The sequence below is a fragment of the Notolabrus celidotus genome, chromosome 1, assembly GCF_009762535.1.
Source record: "Notolabrus celidotus isolate fNotCel1 chromosome 1, fNotCel1.pri, whole genome shotgun sequence".
NCBI lineage: Eukaryota > Metazoa > Chordata > Actinopteri > Labriformes > Labridae > Notolabrus > Notolabrus celidotus.
The window spans coordinates 37,821,523-37,830,042 of NC_048272.1; the positions used below are offsets into that span (position 1 = coordinate 37,821,523).

The window sequence follows — 8,520 nt, forward strand, 5'->3', positions numbered from 1 at the left end:
ATCAATCTTTTATCATTAATTTGCAGTTCCTCTAAACGGTAAATATACTTTTACCATTATTATTAGCACTTCCAGAAAGTCACAATGTATGATTTTTAAATCATTAATTTGCATGAAATAAGTATTTGATCACCTACCAACCAGCAAGAATTCTGGCTCTCACAGACCTCTTAGTTTGTCTTTAAGAGAAGCCCTCCTATTCTCCCCTCATTACCTGCATTAATGTCACCTGTTTTAACTCGTTACCTGTATAAAAGACACCTGCCACACACTCAATCAATCAGACTCCAGCCTCTCCACCATGGGCAAGACCCAAGAGCTGTCTACGGACACCAAGGACAAAATTGTAGACCTGCACAAGGCTTGGATGGGCTACAGGACAATAGACAAGCAGCTTGGTGAGAAGACAACAACTGTTGGCGCAGTACCAAATATTCATTTCTATTTTTCAATTGTATTAAATACTCATTTCATGCAATAAAATGCAAATTAATTATTCAAAAATCATACAATGTGATTTTCTGGATTTTCTTTTTAGATTCTGTCTCTCACAGTTGAAGTGTACCTACGATCAAAATGACAGACCCCTCCATTCTTTGTAAGTGGGAAAACTTGCTAAATCAGCGGTGTATCAAATACTTATTTCCCCCACTGTAGCTGCTAATTTTGCATCTAACTCGCATGTAGGGTTTGATGTCCTTTTCCTTCACTCTGTTGCAGGTGTGATGTCATGCAGTCCTTGCAGTATATTATGAGTTCCCGTAAAAAGTTCAGAGTTGAGCGCCAGAAAGGAGATTACTCAAAAAAATCTTCCTCATGATGATGAAGATTTTCCCTTCAGGAACAAGCCAAACAACCCACACAGGCTCCAAAGTGCACCTGTTGAATCAGAGTGGGAAGACCAAATTTTGCAAAGAAAGAAACTCTAGTCACGCTAAATTAACCAGGCTGACAATCACACAGCTTCATGTCAGGCTCAAAGCATTCATGTGACTCTGTAGTTGGCTATCAGTCATATGTTTAAAGAGGCAGAAAGATTGGGAGTGATAAGCCAGCACATGTCAGATGGGCAGCAGCTTGTCTGAAGCCGTACATCCGAGGACTGAAATCATTGTATCTGAGGGTTTGTTGAGTGGAGCTGGGGGGAGTTTGAGCTTCAGCATTCTGTGACTCCACGAAACGATGACATACTGGTTAGACTCAAAATACTTCTCAAGTGATATCATTCCTCAAGTCTTATAGTGATTGACAGTTTGAGTCCCAATTTGCAGACTTTGCCCTTTAAACCAAGGTTGAATATGATGTCAGTTTATGGATGCTCCACTTGTTCTCCTTTGTTCTAAGATCTGCTGGACTGATAAAAAGAAGCACCACCACGGCTCACATATATATCATACTTAATAAAGAGTCATAGTTTTGTATTCTTAGGTAAACCAACATTAAATAAAATACTTTTTTTGAAAGAAGTTTTGATGTGTTATGGGTGCAGAACAGTAAATAATGAAGTCAGTGTAATCGATGTCATCAAAACTGGGGCCGCAGTCGAGGCTGTCCTCTGTACTCAAGCCTGACTTGAGTCATCTGAGTCCATGTCAATATATTATTACTTGATCCTTAAATCTTTATCTATATAGTACCGAATCCAAACAAACGTTATCCTCAGACTCTTTCCAAACAGAGCAGGTCTAGACCGTACTCTATGTTCTATTATTAACAAAGACCCAACATCAAGCCGGATAAGATCCAGTCCCATCTTACAGACAGGACTCAGTCTGATCTCATCTTAATCCACCATGAGCAGAGCACTTTGCAGCATTTAGCAAGTTACAGTGGCAAGGACAAACTTCCTTTAACAGGCAGAAACCTCCAGCAGGACCAGACTCATGTTAGACACACATCTGCTGAGACCGTGTTGGAGAGAGGGACAGAGGGAGATGAAGAGAGAGAGTCCAAGTCCGATCCAAGTCTTTATTTCTAATCTGATTTATTCCAGGGAGGGACGCTCTTTGACTCCAAATTATTCACTGTATGAACCTGGACATTAGGTTCTGACTGATCCTGTTGGAGTGTCTGGGGATTTAAATTATCAGTGAAGTTAAAGCGCTGTGCATTGAGTAAATACCAGAGACTGTATAAATAATGGACGTGGTATCCGTGACGTCATCCATCTGTTCCTGAGCACTGTTTTGAAGCCAATCGGTGGCGTCAGCCATATTGGAAATGCTGAACTCATCCAAAAGAGTGTGAGGTAAAGAGGCAGGGTTTGATCTTCCTAGCCAACAGCTATGTGTTCCCGCCTGTCAGCCAAGTCAGTCATGACCTTATTTGTAGAAATTAGATTTGTAAAACTTGTAATCTTAATATCTTCTGAACCGTCACGTTAGAAAAATATTCCCCCCGTAAAGGAGTGTGCTGATAGAGAAATCAGCTACGTAGAGCTAAGCCGTGTTTTTGTACCAGGCTGTAAACATGTTTATTTCTGCTGTAAAGATCGTCTCTTTGAATTGGTGTGTATGTAGTTTCCCGTGTTTCTACAGCCAGCGTCTAGAGGACTCTCAATGAATTGCAGTTCATAACTCTTCTGCATGGGCTTCATATTTTGAGATCAGAGGTTGCTGCTTGGTAAATACACACATGACCTCTCTTAATGGCGAGACACCCCTGAAGGTGTTCAATAAACCCAAAAATTCCTGCAACCCAAACTTGGACTGAAAAAATACCTCTGACCTATGGTTGAGTTACTTTAGACCCTATTACCGTTAGCTGGCAAACAGTAACCTTATCAACAGTCCGACTAACTTCAGTAGCTCACATGCTGTAAAGGCAAATGACAAAGGTGTGAAAAAAAATGAAATTTTCTTTCATTACGGTTTGAGAAATCAACAAACTTCATATAACATATGAGATTTAACAGGGCCCAAATCTAAAAGAGGTCATCTAAGCAGAATGAACTTAAAGTACAACATAACTAAACACAATCAAACAAACAAACATCACATTGAGATATGTGGTGGATTATATAAACTAAAGTGACTGCAAACTAAACAAAGCAGAACAAGCCATCAAAATAAAGAATTCACATAAAAATGGCAAAAGTAAACAAAGAAGGGTTTTGTAGTAAGTCAAAAGTGCAAGTGTCCCCTTCTTCCATTCCCCTGATGGTCTCCCCCATGTCTTGTGGGCGGGGCTTATAATGCCATGTTTGACTGAGAGCTGGTCTTTTGGACAAAAAGAGGAGGAACAACAGTGAGTATTACTTTGAAATGTGACCATTTGAGTCAACATATCAAATTAAATAATGTGACTTATGATTAATGTGTGTGATCTGATTAAAGAATCATACACACCCACACAAATAGTGAACTGTGATTTTTTTAAAGAGGAGACTTAACTAAGTGTTGATATTTGACCAAAGACAAAGAGAAGACAAACAGGAGGTGGCAGCAGATGATGAAGCTGTCACACTTACTTGTCTGAGTGCATCCTGGACATACGTCTGTTAAAGTTTGACCTTGTCCCTGATGTCTCCTCCTTGATACTTCTTTTACATGTTGCAAATTTTGGCATCTTTTCAGACATACTGACAATTACAGTTGCTAAACAAGGCGGCACATGAACATGTATGCTGCTACAACCTGCACTCATTGTTTTTACGGCCCTATACTTAAAACCTAACAAAGCAATACAACAGCCTTTATTAATACGTCCTCCTCAATGCAGTCAATGCTGAAGTCTGAGCCCTAGTGGAGTCACGAGTTCTGAAAATCAACACACAAGTCAGAGTCCTAAACTCAAGCACAACAACTCTGGGGAAGGCAAGTACGACTCTGAAGGTGCTTCTCTTGTTAGAAGAAAGGAAATCACCGTTATGTTTAGCGCCACAGCTGGAACCAACTTTAACAGCACTTTGTAGAAAACGGATATCAGCTCAATTTCAGAGTTTGGATCCATTTGGCTAATTTAGCAGTCATAGCACCATGCTTTGTTCCCATCTGCATTGAAGTGCTGTTAGAGTCTGGTATAAGTATACTGCTACATTCAAGTACGTGTGAACTGCTGATTTAATAGTATTTGAATCTAGTCAGCTACACATCAACAAGATCAAGCAATCATTAGTGGTCGTATGTTATCGAAAGTAAAGCTGCAGAAGAGGAACACTGAGAGCTCTTGGGGGCATTAAATGTTATTTGTGCTCTCAGTTCTGCATATATGGGGCGCCGTTTGTAAAGTTGTGCACACCGATAATAACAGCAACATTTCTCCACATTTAGCTCCAAAACCTCTTTGAAAATATCACAACAGATTTTTAAGTTACGTTATTAGCACATTTAGAGCAATATTTGTAACCTTATAACATTTATTTCTCTCACCACAAATATATTTAAGATAATAATACTGTTAAATCTAAATGTTCAAGTCAAGTCAAGTCAAGTCAAGTCAAGTCAACTTTATTTATATAGCACATTTAAAACAACCATTGTTGGCCAAAGTGCTTTACAAGGTAAAAAGTAAAAATTACATGAAGACAACAATAAACAACACAACATAACAGGATATTAATGTCCTCTTCACGAGTAGAAGGCCAAAGAGAAGAGATGGGTCTTCAACAAAGATTTAAAACATTCAACAGTTGGGGCCGATCTTAATTGGAGTGGCAAGCCATTCCAGAGCTTGGGGGCCGCTGCTGCAAAGGCTCGGTCTCCCCGGGTTTTAAGGCGACTTTTAGGCACATCCAGGAGCAGCTGGTTTGTTGACCTCAGTGCTCGGGTTGGGTTGTGAACATGGAGAAGATCAGCCAAGTAGGATGGTGCCAATCCATTTAGGGCCTTGTATGTTAAAAGTGCAACTTTAAAATGTTCAACGTTAATTCAAAATGTTAGATATAAATCAAAATGTTAAATATAAATCAAAATGTTAATATAAATCTAAATGCTAAATATAAATGTTGAATATAAATTTAAATTGCAAATGTTAAACGTAAATGTTAGATATAAATCTAAATATAACTTATCAATCTAAATGTTAAATCTAAATGTTAAATGTTGCTCCGCGATCCTAAATATTGTGCTGATATATAAATTCACACTGCTGCCTAGCTTAAATACCAAAATAAAAGCTTCATAAAGAGATACAGACTTAGCAATATAAACTTAGCTTGTCTGTTCCATAGACTGGGTCAGTTCTGACTCTGAGCGTTGAGAAAGCCTATCCAGCAATTTTTACGGCGGGCAGTCCGGCTATTAACCTGGAGTCAGTACTGACAGACTATGATTGGGATATCTGTATCACTTAATGAAGCTTTTATTTTGATTACTTCCGCTAGGTGGCATTGTGAATTTGTATTGAGCACCGTTGGTACCGAAATAAAAGCTTCATAAAGTGATACAGATATCTCGGACATAGTCTGTTAGTACTGACTCCTACGGGTTATAGCCGGACTGCCCACCGTAAATATTTTAAAGGCAGTTTTGGAGGCCACAAAGAGATTTCACATCGCTCAGAGACAGAACTGAGCTAGTCTATGGAACGGACAAGCTAAGTTGTAATTGTTATGTCTGTATCGCTTTATGAAGCTTTTATTTTGGTGTTTTCACTAGTAAACAGTGTGAATTTGCAGCTAAATATCTAGGATCGCGGAGCAACATTTAACATTTAGATTTATATTTAACATTCATGTATTTTTTTTCACAGTTAGGTTTATATTTAACATTTAGATTTATATTTAACATTTAAATTTAATATTTATGGTTTTTTTTCACAGTTAGGTTTATATTTAACATTTAGATATTACGTTTAACATTTAGATTTATTTTTTCACATTTAGATTTGTATTTAGCATTTGGATTTAACACAAGCTTATTTTTCCCAACAAAATTAAATGTAAAGAAGATCACAAATATTCCTCTAAATGTGATACTTTTAAAAATTCACTTCATTTTTATGACGTTTTGGAGCTAAATGTGGAGAATTGTAGCTGTTATTTACAGTGTGCACAACTTCACAAATGGCGTCCCATATACATACAGTATTTAACAAGAGATATTTTATATTGAACTTGTTGATAAAGGCTAGTCACAAAAACAAAATATATACTCTACATTGAAAGCTTCATTCCAGGCTATAATTGTAAACTACAACATAGATGCAGTTGTCTGTATATTAAATGAGCTGAAATCAGATTATTTTACACTCTGACCTCAATGACAAAGTCAGTGAAGAATTTCAGAAACAGATTTGTCATTGAAATGTGATTATATCTCCATTCATCACTGAAGTGAAAGGTTTATCCAGGGGGAGGATACGTCTTTTGAAAAAGTCCCATTCATGGGCTATGATTCATAGAGACAGACAATACGCAGTCGGCTGAAGAATGATGGTGCTTGTGTGGAGCAAATGGCCCGTAGTGAAGTTCAAACACTGACGCTTGAATTCAACCAGTTTGTAAATGTGTCATAAATCTCAGCGGCACCGTATGCGGTGACACTGTATCCACATTTCACACTTAGAGTTCACCGCCGCTAAATAGCTGGTTATCATTCACCCTGCAAAGCAATTAACTCATTATTGGCTGTGTTTACAGAAGCACTGGTGTGAAGGAATTCTCCTGGAAATGGTGATTACTGCCTGATCTGGAGAGCATTTGAAGAGGAACAAACCGTGTTAAGTTGTCTCGTAATGTCCGTTTTCATGCCTAGGTTGCATTTTTGTGATTTCAGCAGCTCTGCGGACCTGCAAAGCGTTTCATACATGGCCTCAGCCTGTGTAGCATCCCACAGGGAGAGCAGCACAAACACAGCAATTAGAAGTGCTCTGGAGAATCAACATTACAAAAAGAGCAGCCTGTAATCCCCACCATGTGAGCAATGCCAGAGGTTATTATGTTCCCAGGCTTAATTATCCAAACTGCTGCTTGATGAAGCTAGAAGAGATTTTGTCACCAAGATAACAATTTAAATCTACAATGTCTCGGTGAAGTAGAAGCATGATGTTTGCCTCTGGTGTTTGCTTTGTCCTCTTACAGAAACTCCTGCAGAGCTGAGTGCTGTAATGTGAAAACAATGCAGCTCTGGCTCTTCCCCTGAAGCTCTCTTTGGTTACTAACACAGACTTTTTGTTATTTCCTCAAATCATCAAATTGTAGAACTGCAGTGGAAAACAGAAGCCTTTTAAAGCATCGTCTTCTTACACATCTGCAGAGGTCACAGTCAGGTTTCTGAATCAGGTCTGTCAAACATAAAGCTGAATGAAGCTGTCACTGCAGGCCAGTTATTAGCATACAGCTAAGAGCATCTTGCAGCGTGTTATTTTCCAGGTGGGTGGTCCTCGCTCTGCTAGATGTGGAAACTGAATTAGCGCCCGGACAATTTCGTCTGCGATCTGGAAACATTCTTTACCTTCCAGAAATGAGCCTAATATAGCTCTGTAATAAAACACCTCCCGCCTCTGGCGTGTTGTTTTACCAAATAACATCTAACTGGCCATTACTCCCCATTAAGGCTAATGGTCGCACTAATTAGGATAATTCCATAAAAGTCTCTGTGTTTGGACCAAACTGCGGACGAGCATTAACTTAATGACATGACTGACCACTCTCAGACACTGCCTCTCTTTTTTTCAAGCAGACTATTAGTCTACAGCCTTTTGCATATTGCAGCTCTCGCCTTCAGTAAAGCTGTTTGTGGGGTCATGTTACGCTTCATTTCTCTCCATAATGAAATGGTCATTATGTTGATTTCACACTATAATGATGTTTAGGTCAACAGTGAAAATATTTAATGTCAGAATCCTGTTGAAGTGATGGACATATTTGAACTGCTGCTCCACTCAGACGTAATTCTTTAAGACTGCATTCATCTAGATTCTCTAATTAATATGTGTAACTTGAAAAGTATAACTGAAGCTACAGTGTGATTGTGGGATTGATCATTTCACAGACTTACAAGTACACTGTAAACCCGAACAGTACTTCTAACTCATAGCCATTAAGGGTACAGAACTCAAAACCAGATATTTAGTTGAACCAACAATTAATTATTGTTATCTGAACGATTAATGTTGTTCTAATTATATGTGGATCAATTTGATTTAGTTAATATTCATGTCCAAATAACAACTTTTGAGTGTACAGAGGGACGCTGCGTATGATGTCATCAACGTCACCACGTAAGTCTTCTCACACATGAAAAACCACAATGGCTGTGCTTCACGAAGCGGCAAGTAACGAGGAAAGACAACGCCAAACCGCTGTACCGGTACAGGGAAGACCAACAATGATCCAACAAGAGACAGGGGGAACAGTTTCATCTAGTATGTATGACTCACACATATAAAAAATGTAACTAATACATTTGAGTTCAGGAAACTAAATTCGTATTTTATAATTTCAGTTATCCTCAAAAATTTTATTTCTGCTACTTAAAAACTCTTATGTAATCAGTTACCACAAACATTTTGAGTCATTTCATCTTGTTCAGGTTTACAGTGAGGTCAAATAGTTAAAAACCTCCCCCAAAAGATGGA

At 38.5% G+C, this 8,520-nt stretch overlaps 1 long non-coding RNA gene across 1 annotated transcript; it reads left to right on the forward strand.

The window, feature by feature from the left end:
• The first annotated feature begins 287 nt into the window (after positions 1–287).
• Positions 288–1,466, forward strand: LOC117816241. The gene is made up of 3 exons (XR_004631915.1): positions 288–398; positions 539–598; positions 721–1,466. It is a non-coding gene; the product is annotated as an uncharacterized LOC117816241 (long non-coding RNA).
• Positions 1,467–8,520: the final 7,054 nt, after the last annotated feature.